The 19,310-nt window shown below is 41.2% G+C and overlaps 1 pseudogene across 1 annotated transcript; it reads right to left on the bottom strand.

Annotated features, from left to right (window-relative positions):
• Window positions 1-5,649: 5,649 nt before the first annotated feature.
• Window positions 5,650-6,665, bottom strand: LOC122454343 (annotated as a pseudogene). The gene has a single exon (XR_006273365.1). The product of XR_006273365.1 is annotated as a 60S ribosomal protein L5-like (transcript).
• Window positions 6,666-19,310: the final 12,645 nt, after the last annotated feature.

The raw sequence follows: 19,310 nt of genomic DNA, 5'->3' as shown, positions 1-19,310 counted from the left end.
CCTTGGTTTTCTCCTATTCCCTTGATGAGAGATTAGTACTGAAATTGGTACCTCCGGGCTGGAAGAGCCACCTGCCTGGTCTTCTCATCTCCACTTTGTCCTGTTAGTTGAACAGGAATTGAGCTTCTCCCCATACGAAGCAGCTGCTTCGCTTATAGTGCTACTCATGAGACTTAACCATGGTTTTTCCTTTCACAGACGTCATTGGCATCCCATAGGCCCATGAACTATGTTAGAAGCTGTAGGGTGGTTAAGAGTACTGGCTCTGGGGGACTTCCCTGGTGGTCTAGTGGTGAAAAATCTGCCTTGCAATGCAGGGTGCGGGGTTCAATCTCTGGTTGGAAAACTAAAAACATGCCACAGAGCAGCTAAGCCTGTACATCACCACCGGAGAGTCCATGCACCACAGTGAAAGATCCCACCTGATGCAGCTAAGATCAGACACAACCAAACAAATAAATGAATAAATAAGACTCACTGACCTTCCAAGGTTAAAAATCACAATAATATGTTTGTTTGGTTGGTTGGTTGGTTTAAGCGTACTGACTCTGGAAGCAGAAGGCTGGGTTCAAAATCTGACAGTATCCCTTACTAGCTGTGTAGCCTGAGGCAAGTTACTCTACCTCCCAGAGACTGGGACCATGACTCCAGCATCTGAGGGCCTCTGCTTGAAGTGGTTGTTGTGATTATCCAAATCACCCAGCATGCTGTTACTCATTTCCCTTCCTACTTCCCTCTCTGACATTTTCTGACCGGTCCAGAGTTGGGTCCAGGATTTGTATTTGTTATGTATTTGTGCTTAGTATGTATTATGAGAGATGACCAGGGCAGAGACCCAAGGAGCAAAAACTCCAGCCTGATGTTTCTCTTCCTCCCATGTCCTGCTGGTACCTCCCACTAACCCAACCAGAAGGCAGAGACCAGGAGGCTGATGATGTGGTCTACCCGGGTCAGCCTCTGGGGTCAGAGTGGAGAAGGGTGGAGAGTGAGTTTGAAGGAAGATATCTAGTGTCTGTTAACTCACTGTATCTTTTGTAGAGAAATATCTATTCAAGTTCTTTGACCATTTTTTAATTGAGTGTTTTTTGTTGTTGTGGAATTGTAGATCTTTATATACTCTGGATTTGGTTTATTTTGAACTGGATTAAATTATCTGTGCACCAGGAGACTTATAGACTCCAAAAAATATGCTTAACAAGATTATCTTTAGAAGCAAAAATATAAAAAATGATATAATCTGATGGAAACTTAACGGTGGTGGAGGGAACTTAACACAAAAATCGGTCAAACATTACTTCTGGACTGTTGGCTGGGCTGGCCAGTAATCCTAAAGACAATATTCAAAGTCGCTTCAGTCGTGTTCGACTCTTTAGGTCACCAAAAAGTGAATGTCACACAACAAAAGCCAAGACTCCCTTCATTCTTTTTTTTTTTTTTTCCCTTCATTCTTGTTTGCTGTGTCACCTGGTACCCAAGCCTGCTGTTGCCTTCTCCTGCAGTCTCGGTGTCCATAGACTGGTGGAAAGTGGAGGGGACACATTTCTGAAGTGTTTTTCGCTTGTAGTGAGGGAAGGAATACTCCAGTGAATCATTCAGGATCTTCTAAGCCAAAAGATTCTGAAGAGAATGGAATATATACCTGGTGAGACAGAGAAATGAAATTAAAAGTACATGATGGGGGAGCAGTTTCAGAGACATTGAGAGAATGGGCATTAAATGTAAATATCGAGTGAGAGAATATGAAAGCAGTTAATTCAGAAGTAAGTATTTGGAGCCAGGATTTTAAAATTAAAACTAACCACCCAATTATGCTTTTCAACCCCAGATGTGGTTTCAAAAACACTATTTTATGGGAATAAAGTTATTTTAAGAGGAAGCTGGGCCTTCCCTGATAGCTCAGTTGGTAAAGAATCCTCCTGCAATGCAAGAGACCCTGATTCAATTCCTGGGTTGGGAAGATCTGCTGGAGAAGTCATAGGCTACCCAACTCCAGTATTCTTGGGCTTCCCTTGTGGCTCAGCTGGTAAGGAATCTGCCTGCAATGCAGGAGACCTGGGTTTGATGCCTGGGTTGGGATCCCCCAGAGAAGGGAAAGGCTATCCACTCCAATATTCTGGCCTGGAGAATTCCATGGACTACATGGGGTCACAAAGAGTTGGACATGACCAAGCAATTTCCACTTTCACAAGAGGCAGCTGACAAGACTTATTTTAAATAGGCAATCTAAATGTTTATTTTCATGCTATAACCTTTACCTTGTTTGTAGTTTAGTTTAATCCTTTTGACTGAAGACAAAAAAATGAAAGGATTTAAGTTTTGAGATAATTCAGTTCAGTTCAGTCGCTCAGTCGTGTCTGACTCTTTGCAACCCCATGAATTGCAGCACACCAGGCCTCCCTGTCCATCACCAACTCCCAGAGTTTACCCAAACTCATGTCCATTAAGTTGGTGATGCCATCCAGCGATCTCATCCTCTGTCGTCCCTTTCTTCTCCTGCCCTCAATCTTTCGCAGCATCAGGGTCTTTTTCAAATGAGTCAGTTCTTTGCATCAGGTCGCCAAAGTATTGGAGTTTCAGTTTCAGCATCAGTCCTTCCAATGAACACCCAGGACTGATCTCCTTTAGGATGGACTGGTTGGATCTCCTTGCAGTCCAAGGGACTCTCAAGGGTCTTCTCCAACACCACAGTTCAAAAACATCAGTTCGGTGCTCAGCTTTCTTAATAGTCCAACTCTCACATCCATACATGACTACTGGAAAAACCATAGGCTTAACTAGACAGACCTTTGTTGGCAAAGTAATGTCTCTGCTTTTTAATATGCTGTCTAGGTTGGTCATAACTTTCCTTCCAAGGAGTAAGCATCTTTTAATTTCATGGCTGCAATCACCATCTGCACTGATTTTGGAGCCCCAAAAAATAAAGTCTGACACTGTTTCCACTGTTTCCCCATCTATTTGCTATGAAGTGATGGGACCAGATGCCATGATCTTAGTTTTCTGAATGTTGAGCTTTAAGCCAACTTTTTCACTCTCCTCTTTCACTTTCATCAAGAGGCTTTTTAGTTCCTCTTCACTTTCTGCCATAAGGGTGGTGTCATCTGCATATCTGAGGTTCTTGATATTTCTCCTGGCAACCTTGATTCCAGCTTGTGCTTCTTCCAGTCCAGCGTTTTTCATGATGTACTCTGCATATAAGTTAAATAATTGAGATAATGACATGAATATCATAAATAATTGAAGCCCCATGCTAACAAAAAAATTGACCTTTTCAAATTAACAACACAAAATTGGTTGTATCTAACTTAAACTATTTTTAATCTACTTATTTCATTATTATTATTTGATTTATACTCCAATTTATTTAAAAATTCTACCAAAACCAGTTTAAAAGCTTTTTAAATAATATGAATGAATAAATAACCTTTAAATTTTTTTCTAGGTTTTATTAATCTATCTAAAGAAAGTTTAAAGAAGGACCTAAATCATATCATATATTTAAAATCATATATCTGTGTATAGATATAAAATATACATTAAATTCATTAATTTTAAGATTTATTTTGATGTGGACCATTTTTAAAGTCTTTATTTAATTTGTTACAATATTGCTTCTGTTTTGTGTCTTTTGATTTTTTGGCCCCGAGGAATGTAGGATCTTAGCTCTCCAACCAGGCATTGAAAAAGCACCCCCTGAATTGGAAGGCAAAGTCTTAACCATTGGACAGCCAGGGCAGTCCTATAATTTAATTTAAATATAATTTAATTGAGAAAAGTAGTATGGAGTTTTTTCTTGTTGAAAAATGGGGGAACTTCCCTGGTGGCTAAGACTCTGAGCTCCTAATACAGAGGACCCAAGTTTAATCCCTGCTCAGGGAACAAGATCTCATGTGCTGCAACGAAGACCTGGTGCAGTCAAATAAATAAATATTTTTTTTAAAAAAAAAGAAAAATGGGAGAGGGCAAAGGGTAATTTTTTTTTTAATTAAATTTTTGCCTAGAGGAGGCTGAGAAGTGGGGAAAGGGCTGTAAATGTTTGTTTTTGTTTCCATTTTAAAAACCAAACTTTGTTATTTTGCCAGCTTTGAAAGTCTACTTTTTCTTTTCTGAGGGTCTGAGTGGGAGGGGGGTCAAAAAAGGAGGGGATGGCCCACCAGTTCAAAAGAACCGGAGGGGTGTTACTTCCTTTTCTTCACAAGTATAAAAGCTGTGGATGCCTGTGGCCAGTCCCCAAGGGCGGGGAGAGGATGTGGCTCTTAGTGATTCTGGAGGCAGGACCACATCAGTGGAAGTCCTAGATTGAATTTGTTGATATTTTAAATCTGAAAGTGGGGAAGGCGAAGAATCTGTGGCTTTCTGACTCTGAGTTTCAAAGAATATGACTGACCAACACTCTGTCTTCCCTCATGAAATCTTTGTTTATTTCTGGATGGCTTACCGCCACTGACTTCACCTTTTCTCTTCCTGTTCACTCTGGGATGCCCCTTACCAAGAAATGACTCAGTCTTAACCCCAAAGAAATACTGATAGAGGAGAGTGCATTGGAAAAGCTAATTATTCCCTTAAATTAAAAAAACTGGGGGGCTTCCCTGGTGATCCAGTGGTTAGGACTCTGTGTTCCCCATGTATGAGGCATGGGTTCAATTCCTGATTAGGGAACTAAGATCTCGAATGTGGCACAGCACAGCCAAAATAAAAATGAAAAATTGGGGTAGGTAAAAACTGCCTCTAGACTTTAGAATTGCCCTTCCAGAGAAAAGTTTTAAAGTATGAAGGCTAGGTCAAAGGAGCCCCACCTATATGAACAAAATATTTGTTTTCATCTCAGATATTCTTCCTCCCCCCAATATCCAGTTTGTTACCAGATTTTACCTGTAAAATATCTCTCAAAATCCTTGCCTTCCATTCATTTATTTAACAAATTTATTGACCATCTACTGTGTGTCAGGATCTGCTAGTGACTGAGGGGAAGCACTAAAACAAGTCTAGTGGAGAACCAGGAGAGCTCTTAGTCTGGCTGATTCCTCCCCCACTGAACCAAAAAACTAGGCCACCTCCCCATAGCTGGCCTGGGCTTCCCTGGTAGCTCAGCTGGTAAAGAGTGTGCAAAATCCACCCACAATGCAGGAGACCTGGGTTCAATCCCTAGGTTGGGAGGATCCCCTAGAGGAGGGCATGACAGCCCACTCCAGTATTCTTGCCTGAAGAATCCCCAGGGACAGAGGAGCCTGGTGGGCTGCGGTCCACGGGGTCACAAAGAGTCGGACACGACTGAGCGGCTAAGCACAGCACAGCCGCATAGCACTGGTCACTTTTTCCTCCTAACTCTTGGCATATATATTTCTCCTCATTTTACAGATGAAAACACTGAAGCTGGGGCAATTACATGACATGCCCTAGGACACAGCTGGTAATCAGCTAGAATTCTGTAAGAATCTTATTCAATCACTATACAAAAAGCATTGATCATTCATGTGTCAGGTGTGTCCTCAGGATATAGTAGTGAAGAAAAAAGAATAGGTCCCTGCTGTCATGCAGTTTATATTCTAGACAAGGAGACAAAGTAAACAAGAAAACAGGAATTATGTCAGAGAGCTGGATGGCTACTCAACTCTGGGTAGTCAGAGAAGACAACTTTTCTTTGTAGCTTATTTAATAAGTTTATTATTGTCTTATCTGAAAAATCTTGATAGAAAATTGTGGTTTGGTTTAACTCTCGGCAGCTTGTTCCTGAGCTCTAAGGAAGCTTGCATTCTTCTGAGCTACCCGATCTTTCTTCTGGGCAAGTGACATTTTGGGATGGTCCCACCTCTTCTTTGTAACTTCTTTCTTAGGCTTCTTTTCATACACTGGATTCTCTCGTATTGCAGCATGAGCTTTCTTATACATCTCCTCCATGTCTGAAGTTACGTTGTTCTTTATGTACTGAGAGAATTGTTTCTTGTAAGCATCTTCATCTTCTTCAATCAGGTAACGCATGTAATCTGCAACGTTCTGTCCCATGATATGCTTTCGGTGTACCTCAGCACTGAATTCTTTGCTTTCTGAATCATAACCAGGGAACCGTTTGGTACTGTGAGGGATAGACAAGCCTCCATCGACAGCTCCCTTTAGCGCCCCCAAATCTTTATTCCTGATAGTAGTTCTGGCAAGTCCTATATCCAAGTAACAGGTGAAGGCACCAGGTTGACCATCAATACTTTCCGCATTGATTCATCTCCAGTCACTTCGACTTGGCCTTCATAAATTTTGTCCATACCAAACCTATTAAGAAGCCTGCGGGCCAGCAGCAGGCCAGTACAATATGCTGCAGCATAATTTGTCAGGCCAACCTTCACACCATATTTTGGGAGTTCGTGAGCATAAGCTGCACAAACTATCATATCTCCTTCTATACGGGCATAAGCAATCTGAGAAATGATATCTCTGTTCGTTACACGAACAATCATTCTGTATTTAGGTGTGTTGTACTTATTTTTATCTTGGATTACCAATCGTTTCCGAGCATAGTAGTCAGTTTTGCCCTCTCGCCTTCTTCTGAATCTCACTTGGTATCTCTTGAAGTAGGCCTTGTTCTTGACAACTTTAACAAACCCCATCCTGTGGGACAGAACCCCGATTCTGCGGCTTGCCACAGAGCTGCAGAACCAGCACGGCTCCAGGGGGGAAAAAGCAGAAGACAACTTTTTAAATCTCTGGGCTACCTGGTGGCTCAGACAGTAAAGAATCTGCCTGCCATGCAGGAGACCTGGGTTTGATCCCTGGATTGGGAAGATCCCCTGGAGAAGGGAATGGCAACCCACTCCAGGGTTCTTGCCTGGAGAATCCCATGGACAGAGGAGCCTGGCAGCAGGCTACCATGAGGTCCATGGGGTTGCAAAGAGCTGGACATGAATGAGCAATTAACAACAACCACCTCTACAGATATACCTTTGTTTTATACCTCTGTCCATTTTCCCGGAGTGGAAAAAAGGTAAAATCTTTAGGAGGGTCAGGCTAGTTTTTAGGAGAACAGGAAGAGAGGAAGTCAACAGAAATTTAAAAAAACAAAGACAACAGACAACAAAGACAACAGAAGTGTCTGTCTCACGGCTCTGGAGGCTTCAAGTCTGAAATTAAGCTGTCAGCAGGGCTATGTTCACTCTGAAACCTCAGGGGAGACTTCCTGCCTCTCTCCTAGCTTCTGGTGGTTTGTGGAAATCCTTGGTGGCCCTCAGCTTACAGTAGCAATCTCTGCCTCCATTGTCATATGATATTTGCTCTGCATCTGTCTCTGTCTCTGTGTTTCCTGCTGTTATAAGGACATCAGTCACGTTGGAGTGGGGCCCATGCTTCTCCAGTATAACCTCATAAAAGAGTTGTTTTTAATTTTATTGAAGTATAGTTGATTTACAATGTCGTGTTAATTTCGGCTCACAGCAAAGTGACTCACTTATACATATATATATATATATATTATTTGTTGTATTCTTTTTCATTATGACTTATCACAGGATATTGAATCTAGTTCACCATGCTGTACAGTAGGATCTTGTTTATCCATCCTACACATATTAGTTTGCATCTGCTAATCCCATACTCCCAATCCGTCTCTCCCCCATGCCCCCTCCCGCTGGTAACCACAAGTCTGTTCGCCATGCCTGTGGGTCTCTGTTTCATAGATACGTTCACTTGTATCACATTCTAGATTCCACATGTAAGTGACGAAACACGTGAAAGTGTTAGTCACTCAGTCATGTCCATCTCTTCTCGACCCCATGGACTGTAGCCCACCAAGCTCCTCTGTTGGTGGAATTCTCCCAGCAAGAATACTGGAGTGGGTTGCCATTCCTTTCTCCAGGGGATCTTCCTGACCCAGGAATTGAACCCCAGTCTCCTGCATTGCAGGCAGATTCTTTACTGTCTGAGCTTCAGAGACTATATTACCAGTAGGTGTATAAAATGGTGCATCCTCATGAGACAAGTGCTCGGGCCTGGTGCACTGGGAAGACCCAGAGGGACTGGGTAGAGAGGGAGGTGGGAGGGGGGATCGGGATGGGGAATACATGTAAATCCATGGCTGATTCATGTCAATGTATGACAAAACCCACTATAATACTGTAAAGTAATTAGCCTCCAACTAATAAAAATAAATGAAAAAAAAATAAAATGGTGCATCCTCTATAGTAAGCTATTTGGCAATGCCTATGAAAATTTAAAATGAACACATCCTAAAAAAAATAAAAAATAAAAAATAAAAAAATAAAATAAAATGAACACATCCTTTGGCATACTCTCACTTCTAGGAGAAAGCTGCCTTCCTGGTACCAGAAAAGAGAGGGCATTTTTATCACTGGAGATGGAGACTTTTTATTTGATGATTTATTTATTTTTGGCTGTGCTGAGTCTTTGCACAGGCTTTCTTTAGTTGCGGCAAGCGGGGGCTACTCGTCCTTCCGGTGCAGGGGCTTCTCATTGCAGAGTACAGCCTCCAGGGTGAACAGGTTTCAGAAGTTCCTGGGCTCTAGAGCACAGGCTCAGTAGTTGTGGCCCATGGGCTTAGTTGTTCTGCGTCATGTGGAATCTTCCTGGACCAGGGATCGAACCTGTGTCCTCTACATTGGCAGGCGGATTCTTATCCCCCGTCCCTAGAGATAGGGAATTGACGCTGAGATAAGTCTGCACAAAACAACCTTACTGAAGTAATGCTTCTCTTCCATTATTTTCCCCCATATATTTCCCAGGGCTTCCTTTGTGGCTCAAACACTAAAGAATCTGCCTGCAATGCAGGAGACAGGGGTTCGATCCCAGAGTCAGAAAGATCCACTGGAGAAGGAAATGGCTACCCACTCAGGTATTCTTGCCAGAATTCCATGGACTGAGAAACCTGGTGGGCTACAGTCCATGGGGTTGCAAAGAGTTGGACATAACTGACCGACTAACACTAGTCACTTTCCCAAAATTTACTACCCCTAAAAACCCAACCCCATTTTTCCTTTTTTTCATAGTCATTTCTCCACATTTTTGGCCCTTTGTTAAAATTATAAGCCTCCAATAAGATATAAATATAAAATATAAGCCCCAAAGTTTAATCACTTCTTTGGGGTTTTCATTTCTTTTCCATGAAGCACCAAAGGCCACATAAAAATATTAACTTAAAAAAAATTTTGTATGCTCTTCTGTTAATCTGTCTTTTGCCAGGGTAATGCACAGGCTCCAATAACAGAGCCTAAGAGGGTAGAAAAACATAAGTTTTTCTTCCTCTATGCTGGGTCACATGGTAATTCTATGTTTTAGTTTTCCATGGTGGCTGCAACAGCTTTCGTTCTCAGCAAGGAATACAACAGTTCAATTTCTCCACATCTTTGCCAACATTTCTTTTCTTTTTTTTTTTATTATTGCAGTCATGCTAAATGGATATGAGGTGGTATCTCATAGTAGATTTAATTTGCATTTCCCTAGTGATTAGTAATATTAAACATCTTTTTATTTGCTTTTTGACCATTTATGTATCTTCTTTGGGGAAACATCCACTCAAGTCCTTTGCTCATTTTTAATTGGGTTATTTGGTATTTTTGTTGTTGAGTTCCAGGAATTCTTTATGTATTCTGGGTATCAATCCCTTATCAGATATATGATTTCCAAATATTTTCTCCCATTTCTTGAGTTGTCTTTTCACTCTATTGATAGTGTCCTTTGATGCACACAAATTTTCAGATTTGATGAAGTCCAACTTAACAATTTTTTCTTTTGTTACCTGTGTCTTTGGTGTCATATCTTAAGAAATCATTGTCAAATCTGATGTGGTGAAAACTTCTCTTCTCTATATATCTTCTAAGTGTTTAACTGTTTTAATTCTTATTCTGGGTCTTTGATCTGTTTGAGTTGGTTCTATTATGTGGTGTAACGTAAGGGTCCTCCTTTGTTTTCGTACATATTATGGATATCCAGATTTCCCAGCACCACATTTTGAAAAGACTATTCTTTCCTCATTGAATAGTCTTGGCTCTTTTTGTCTAAAATAGCAATATATTTTAAACAAAACAACAAATGTATTGTCAATATCACATGGCAAAATGATACCACAATGTAGACTAAGGATGTCCTTAATACATTTTTCCTTATAAACAAATTGAGATGGATATATTACTGGATACATAATATAAAATCACTTTGTATTTACTTGATAACAAGAATATGAACTTGCCCACAGGATTTTGTGTTATAAAACAATGCTTTATACATTTAAAAATAATCCATTGTTTCACTACACTTAACCTAGATTCCATGTTATAAGTTATATCAATAGCACAAATTCATGAGAAACACATAACCAGTGAAGTGCCAGTGCAAGGATATTTCTAGGGAATTATAAAAATACATGATTTAGCAATAAGAGTGTAAAAGTCTCCTATTAGACTCTCAACCTATACACATCTTAAAGTCTAGTTCCCTGAAAATCATGGTCTAAAAATCCTACTGATGTAAGCTAGAATCACAAAAAAACATACAATGAGCAAAGTAAAACACTAAATTGACAACAATGAAGCTAAATTAACAATAATTGACATTTAAAGGAAACACTAAGCCAACTTAATACCTAAGGACCAACCTGAGTCTGCATCCACAGTACTCCCTCAACAAAGCCTTCTATCTGGAAAACCAAAGAATTCCAGCTATCTGAGTGATTGCATTGTGGGGTCTTTGCAAAGCTGTTGACAACTCAACTTCTCAGAACAAAGCTGAATCAATTCCTGTGTAAAAACGAGTTAAGAGTCAATACTCTGGTTTATAAATAGCAAAGATGAGCTACCTTTAATAACTTCTGTTGGTTATTAATAATGTTTAGTGTTACATAAAACTTTACCCCTTAAAAAGTAAAGAAAAAACTCATGAATTTTTTTAATGTAGGAGCCACGGACTTTGAAGTTTTGGGTTAGTGGACAGCCCCTTAGGAGGTGCATTCAGAGAATAAATCTAATGCCAAGAAGGGTGTGTTAAATGAGGGGAGGGGAGGGAGTGGAGGACTAGAAAACAAAGTTGACTCCAGAGACCCTTGGAGAAAGATAAAAGTGGCCAAGATTTTCTCAGTAAAAAAGCAGAACTCTCTTGAGCTAAGCTGGAAAGAATGTGAAGGCTAGGCGAGGCTGAGAATTATAAAGAGCAATGTGCTAATAAGTATTGTGCCCTTTAGAATTCAGAGAAGTTGGAAAAGCATTTTTGGTCCTTTAGGAATTTTCCCAGAGCTGATGGGAGGGGATTGGTTTATGTTTAAAGTCAATTCAAGTGATAGTATAGTTCTACATTTATTCTTTAACCTTTATTCTTTCTTAAGCCCTTTTACATAACTGATCTCAGGATTGACAGCCCCCAACAGCGTTAGGAATTTTGGAGAGGGAGTTCTGGAGAGATCACAGTAGGCTGGAATGGCCAGAAAGTGTTTGGATGAAGAAGTAAGGTTGCAGTTGAGCCCTGAGCTGGGTTTACAAAATAGGGTGTGTTAAGAGGCTTTGAGATATAAAGAAATTTTTCTCCAATTACAAAAAAAAAAAAGACTCTCTGAGAGGGTGAAATCGACTGAATTGGAGGTGAGTCCCAAAGAAGGTACAGATGCAGGTGGAAGAAGGTGTGGCAAGTTCAACTTTAGGTTCTTTAAAACTCAGAATCCTTGAGAGTTTGGGAGGACAGGAAAGTGCCAGGTTTTGAAAAGACCACACATTAGCAATCATCACTCTCAACTTCAGTCTCCTCTTATTCATTCTGTCCACAGTTTCAAGCAATCTTTGTCCTAACAAAATTTCATTTGTGTAACTTCCTTCAAAAGCTACCTCTGCATGCCTACATCATGAAATTGAAAAATTCCAGCACGCACAGCACACCCACTGTCTGCTTCGAACCCCATCCCAATGGTGCGAAAGTGGGGTGGCATTAGAGGCTGTCCACTTCAGGGAGGCAGGCTTTTGTATATGTTCTCCCTTATTTCTAGAATACCCCCTTAATACTCTAGCTAGGGTTCTTTCAATATTCAAATATGTTTGCCTTTTAGGTGCCAGGCATTCTGCTCAGCCATGGAAATACAAGGATGTATACCATGTCAAAATTATATAACTTAAAAGCCAAATAGTCCTAAACATAAAGGTAATTAAAAGTTTCTTAAGTGGACTCTATCACTTAATATACGAATCATCTTGAAATTTTTTTCAGAAAATAAATGTAAAAATACCAATTCTTTATGACTGAAATGAATATTCCAACCCATAAGTAAGTTTGTACCTCCTGTTGTTTATTTTACATATATAAATTAAATATTATATACACTGATGAAATATGATGAACTCCCAAAAGAGAGATGTTCATATGAAAAGCAAGTTAATTGTTAGAAGACTCAAGAAAGATGTTGCTTCCAAACATTTGCTGTCAAGTTAGACATGGTAGAGACAGATGTAAAAGATTAGAAGGAAAAAAATACAAAAACCCAGAATGCTTCTATTCTCAGATTGCTTCCCAATTACCTTTAATTTCTCACTCAATTTTAAAGAAACTAAAACTAGAAATCATAGATAGTTTATGAAACAGTACAAGTGGCAATATCAAATTTGGGTATAACACAAAGTTTGCCACCACCAATTCCACTGTCAGAAGTTCAGACAGTTCACTAGAAACTTGCCTTCCTGGAGAAGGAAATGGCAACCCACTCCAGTATTCTTGCCTGGAAAAGTCCATGGACAGAGGAGCCTGGCGGGCTGCAGTCCATGGGGTCACATGACTGACCATGTGTGCACGAGGGTGGAGGGAGATGGGTTGGTAGAAGTAAACTGGTAGAACTAAAAAAAAAAAAAGAAAGAAACTTCCCTTCCAAGTGTGAGATTCCAAGGTGCTGAGGGCATTTCAAGGTACTTAAACTCAACAGGTGTATTATAAAATTAGCAGAAGATACAAGAGACGTGGGTTTGATCCCTGGGTTGGAAAGACCCCCTAGAGTAGGACATGACAATCGACTCCAGTATTCTTGCTTGGAAATCCTATGGACAGAGGAGTCTGGTGGGCAAAGAGTTGGATGTGACTGAGTAACTAAGCGCACACACACATCTTTTATTAAGTAAGTAGTTATATGATTTATAAGATATGAGTTATTTGAGGACTGAGACCATCAGTCAGAACATCCTTGGTTGCAAGTGACAGAAACTGAATTCAAACTAGCTCATGTATAAAAGGGAATCTAGTGACTCAGAGAACTGAAAAGTCCAGAGGTTGACTAGGCCTCGGGGCTCCATCTCGGCCCATCTCTCCTTTTTACTCTCCTACTCACGCATATTCAGTTGGTTCAGTTCAGTCACTCAGTCGTGTCTGACTCTTTGCGACCCCATGAATTGCAGCACGGCAAGCCTCCCTGTCCATCACCAACTCCCGGAGATTACTCAAACTCATGCCCATCGAGTCCATCTCATCCTCTGTTGTCCCCTTCTCCTCCTGCCCCCAATCCCTCCCAGCATCAGGGTCTTTTCCAATGAGCCAACTCTTCGCATCAGGTGGCCAAAGTACTGGAGTTTCAGCTTCAGCATCAGTCCTTCCAATGAACACCCAGGACTGATCTCCTTTAGGAGGGACTGGTTGGATCTCCTTGCAGTCCAAGGGACTCTCAAGAGTCTTCTCCAACACCACAGTTCAAAAGCATCAATTTTTTGGCGTTAAGCTTTCTTCACAGTCCAACTCTCACATCCATACATGACCACTGGAAAAACCATAGCCTTGTCTAGATGGACCTTTGTTGGCAAAGTAATGTCTCTGCTTTTTAATATGCTGTCTAGGTTGGTCATCACTTTCCTCCCAAGGAGTAAGCGTCTTTTAATTTCATGGCTGCAATCACGCATATTAGTCTCATGTTTTCATTCTTACACTCCCTCTGTGTAACTGAGGAAGAAGACGCTGCTCCAGCATGCAGCATGGTTATATCTAGGGAACCCAAGAAGAGGCTATCTATCAGCAATCTTCAATCGCATGTCTGAGAAGCCTCTGATAGGTTGTGATTTAGGTCATGTGTCCACTGCTGAACCAATCACCACATCTAGCCAGCTAGCCTGGACTGCGTCCCCACCGTTGTGGGGATGGGAGGGCATCGTGACTGACAACCCCATCAGACCTCATGAAGTCGGGGAAAGGACAAATCTTCAAAGAAAAAGCTGTGTGCTCTTAATAGAAGCTAGACATGCAAAAGCAACAGATGCCCAAAGTATAGACCATGCCGTAATTATTCTTGTGTTCTCCCTAAGACCAGCACACAGATGGACATGGGTTTCAGGGAGCTCCGGGAGTTGGTGAAGGACAGGGAAGCCTGGTGTGCTGCAGTCTATGGGGCTGCAAAGAGTTGGACACAACTGAGTGACTGACCTGAACTGAACTGAAGCATGCAGAAGAGGCTTGGCTTTAAATATAGAGTGAATAACTACTGATGGCACTTCATACTTCCAAAGCATTTCCACAGACATCATTTTATTGTCAGTGGTAACAACAGATTAAATAACTTGCTTAAAGTTACACAACTGGTCTGACAGAGTGGAGTTTATAACTGCATCTCCCTGCTTCCAATCCAATTCCCTTAGGAAGTCTTCCCTTTTCTTCTCTCTTGATGCCAGGACTGATGTGAAAGTGGAAGGAAGGAGGAAATTCCATGGTGGCCCAGTGGTCAAGATGTGGGCTTTCACTGCCGTGGACCTGGGTTCTATCTCTGGTTGGGGAATGATTTAGAAAGATCCCACAAGCTGCACAGTTCGCAACCCCCCCCCCCAAAAAAAAAAAATCAGAAGGAAAGAAGACAGAGACATTTTGGTTATGATTTTACTACTTCTCAGAAAGTTTGATAAAGTTTTGTCCCTAGAAGGCTATGATGGTGGTGGGTGACTAGTAGGTTGCCTCTGTCTTTCCGACTCATTACAGGTATACGTAATGCATGGCTGTCATCACTATTTGGACTTAATTCATGGAGTTGTGGAATCTACCAGGGAAATCTCACATGTTTTTGTTTTGAAAGCTAATATCTATCCTTCTGTTTGACAGTACTTTAATGTGCTAATACTCACAAGATGAAGATGGTTCTTAAAGGTAGTATAGTATACTACAGGTCATGTAGGGATATAGAGGCAAGCTGTTTGAATCTCGGGTCTGTTACTTGTAACCCTGGGCAACCTGGATAACCTCCATAAGCCTTAGTCTCCTACAAAATAGGGTGATACTAGCATATGTCTACTAGACCTGCTCCACGGGGTTGTAAAGATTAAATACAGTCATATTTGTAAAAGTGCCCTGGTAAAGTGTCCTTAAGGGTTCCATGAAATTTTTAAGCTATCAATCTTACATTATTATGTCTTATTTTAACAACAAACATTAGTGCAGGCATTATCTCCTACCTGTATAACCAGCCTGTGGTCACAGAAAAATACAGAGTCTACTTCCTCTTGTAGGCACATGGAAGACTGGCTGGGTGAAACCATATGTCTAGTTTTGGCAATATGTTCTTAATGGAAGTGACCTGCATCACTTGCCAGTCAGAACATGTAACTGCCAGTGTGAGACACTCCAGAACTTTCTTTTCCCTTACTGTGTCTGGTGATATGAGAAATAGTGGCTTCTCTGACTCCTGGTTCCTAGAGTAAGAAAATTGTGAAGCAAAGTCCCTAGCCACCTCTCTTTAGACATGCAGCATGAGCAAAAATAAATTTTTGTTGTTACAAATACACTACAATTTTTTTAGGTTTTTGTTATGTCAGCATAATCTAGCCTATCTCAGCTAAATCTCCGTGATTGGCCTGGCCATTTTGGACATGGATGTTTTCATTTTTGTCACTGAAGCTTTCTGACAGTATCTCTTTAGTAAAAGAAGAAGAAATGAATCTTGCCAAGTAATGGTTTTAAAACTTCCCATTGATTGAGTTCTCCCTTAACTGAAAATGAGGACCTTCATCCTTTCATTGATATAGAAGGCCACAGAGCCATGGCATCAAAAGATCCTAGTCTGGAAACTTCCCTGGTGGCCCAGTGGTTAAGAATCCTCCTGCCACTGCAGAGGACACGGGTTGGACCCCTTATTCAGGAAGATCGCACATACTGCGGAGCAACTAAGCCCCTGTGTCACAACCACAGAAGCCCATGAGCCTAGAGCCTGTGCTCTGCAACAATAGACGCTATTGGATTGAGAAGCCTGAGCACCACAGCTAGAGAGTAACCTCCCTCTCGCTGCAACTAGAGAAAGCTCACGTGGAGCGACAAAGATCAGCACAGCCAAAAAGAAAGAAAGTAAGAAATATTTCTTAAAAAAAAAAAAAGATTCTTGTTTGAGTCCCAAATTCAGTATTGACCAGATCTGTGACTTTAAACAAGTCACTAAACCTCAAAATGAGGCTTAATTCTCATTTATTAAATGGGGGTGATGATTATACGCTTCTTTAAAGGGTTGTTTATAAAGTAACTAGCCTTTATCCCATCACTAAAGAAATTTTATTCTGAAAGAGATGGGAATACCAGACCACCTGACCTGCCTCTTGAGAAACCTATATGCAGGTCAGGAAGCAACAGTTAGAACTGGACATGAAACAACAGACTGGTTCCAAATAGGAAAAGAAGTATGTCAAGGCTGTATATTGTCACCCTGCTTATTTAACTTATGTGCAGAGTACATGATGAGAAACTCTGGGCTGGAAGAAGCACAAGCTGGAATCAAGATTGCTGGGAGAAATATCAATAACCTCAGATATGCAGATAACACCACCCTTATGGCAGAAAGTGAAGAGGAACTAAAGAGCCTCTTGGTGAAAGTGAAAGAGGAGAGTGAAAAAGTTGGCTTAAAGCTCAACATTCAGAAAACTAAGATCATGGCATCTGGTCCCATCACTTCATGGGAAATAGAGAAACAGTGAAAACAGTGTCAGACTTTATTTTCTTGGGCTCCAAAATCACTGCAGATGGTGACTGCAGCCATGAAATTAAAAGACACTCACTCCTTGGAAGGACAGTTATAACCAACCTAGATAGCATATTAAAAAGCAGAGACATCACTTTGCTAACAAAGATCCATCTAGTCAAGGCTCTGGTTTTTCCAGTGGTCATGTATGGATTTGAGAGTTGGACTGTGATTTCTTCACAGAAATTTTGGCTGAGCACCGAAGAATTGATGCTTTTGAACTGTGGTGTTGGAGAAGACTCTTGAGAGTCCCTTGGACTGCAAGGAGATCCAACCAGTCCATCCTAAAGGAGATCAGTCCTGGGTGTTTATTGGAAGGACTGATGCTGAAGCTGAAACTCCAGTACTTTGGCCACCTCAGGCGAAGAGTTGACTCACTGGAAAAGACCCTGATGCTGGGAGGGATTAGGGGCAGGAATAGAAGGGGACGACAGAGGATGAGATGGCTGGATAGCATCACCGACTTGATGAACATGAGTTTGAGTAGACTCCGGGAGTTGGTGATGGACAGGGAGGCCTGATGTGCTGCGATTCATGGGGTTGCAAAGAGTCGGACACAACTGAGCGACTGAACTGAACTGTGGTCCATGTGATCAGTTTGGTTAGTGTTCTGTGATTGTGATTTTCATTCTGTCTGCCCTCTGATGGAGAAGGATAAGAGGCTTATGGAAGCTTCCTAACTGGAGAGACTGACTGAGGGGGAAACTGGATCTTGTTCTGATGGGTGGGGCTATTTTCAGTAAATCTTTAATCCAATTTTCTGTTGATGGGCGTGGCTGTGTTCCCTCCCTGAATCTGGAAATCTCAGCAGTGGCCACAAGACTGGGAAAGGTCAGTTTTCTTTTCAATCCCAAGGAAAGACAATGCCAAGGGATGTTCATACTACTGCACAATTGCACTCATCTCACATGCTAGCAAAGTACTGCTCAAAATTCTTCAAGCCAGGTTTCAACAGTACGTGAACCGTGAACTTCCAGATATTCAAGCTGGATTTAGAAAAGGCAGAGGAACCAGAGATCAAATTGCCAACATCTATTGGATCATAGAAAAAACAAGAGAGTTCCAGAAAAACATCTACATTTGTTTTACTGACTACACGAAAACCTTTGACTGTGTGGATCACAACAAATTGGAAAATTCTGAAAGAGATGGGAATATCAAACCACCTGACCTGCCTCCTGAGAAATCTGTATGCAGATCAAGAAACAACAGTTAGAACTGGACATGGAACAACAGACTGGTTCCAAATCGGGAAAGGAGTATGTCAAGGCTGTGTATTGTCACCCTGCTTATTTAACTTATATGCAGAGTACATTATGAGAAACGCTGGGCTGGAAGAAGCACAAGCTGGAATCAAGATTGCTGGGAGAAATATCAATAACCTCAGATATGCAGATGACACCACCCTTATGGCAGAAAGTGAAGAAGCACTAAAAAGCCTCTTGGTGAAAGTGAAAGAGGAGAGTGAAAAAGTTGGCTTAAAGCTCAACATTCAGAAAACTAAGATCATGGCATCCTGTCCCATCACCTCATGGCAAATAGATGGGGAAACAACGGAAACAGTGAGAGACTATTTTTTTTTTGGCTCCAAAATCACTGCAGATGATGAATGCAGCCATGAAATTAAAAGAGGCTTGCTCCTTGGAAGAAAAGCTATGACCAACCTAGACTGCATATTAAAAAGCAGAAACGTTACTTTACCAACAAAGGTCCATCTAGTCAAAGCTATGGTTTTTCCAGTAGTCATGTATGGATGTGAGAGTTGGACTATAAAGAGAGCTGAGCGCTGAAGAATTGATGCTTTTGAACTGTGGTGTTGGAGAAGACTCTTGAGATTCCTTTGGACTGCAAGGAGATCCAACCAGTCCAACCTAAAGGAAATCAGTCCTGAATATTCATTGGAAGGGTTGATGCTGAAGCTGAAACTCCAATACTTTGTCACCTGATGTGAAGAACTGACTCATTGGAAAAGACCTTGATGCTGGGAAAGATTAAAGGCTTGAGGAGAAGGGGGATGACAGAGGATGAGGTGGTTGGATGGCATCACCAACACGATGGACATGAGTTTGAGTAGGCTCTGGGAGTTGGTGACGGACAGGGAAGCCTGGCATGCTGCAGTCCATGGGGTCACAAAGAGTCGGACACGACTAAGTGACTGAACTTAGAACTTATTAGAAATAATTGACATACATCACTGTGCATGTCTAAGGCACACAGCATAATGGTTTGATTTATGTGTATTATTAAATGGTTACCTGCCACAATAGGTTCAGTTAGCATCCATCTTCTCATACAGAGAAAATAAAAAGAAAGAGGAAAGGAAAAAGGTTTTCTTCTTGTGGTGAGAACCCAGAATTTACTCCCAACGTTCCCACCTATC

This window comes from Cervus canadensis, chromosome 16 (assembly GCF_019320065.1).
Source record: "Cervus canadensis isolate Bull #8, Minnesota chromosome 16, ASM1932006v1, whole genome shotgun sequence".
NCBI lineage: Eukaryota > Metazoa > Chordata > Mammalia > Artiodactyla > Cervidae > Cervus > Cervus canadensis.
This window is presented reverse-complemented; position numbering and strand designations above follow the sequence as displayed.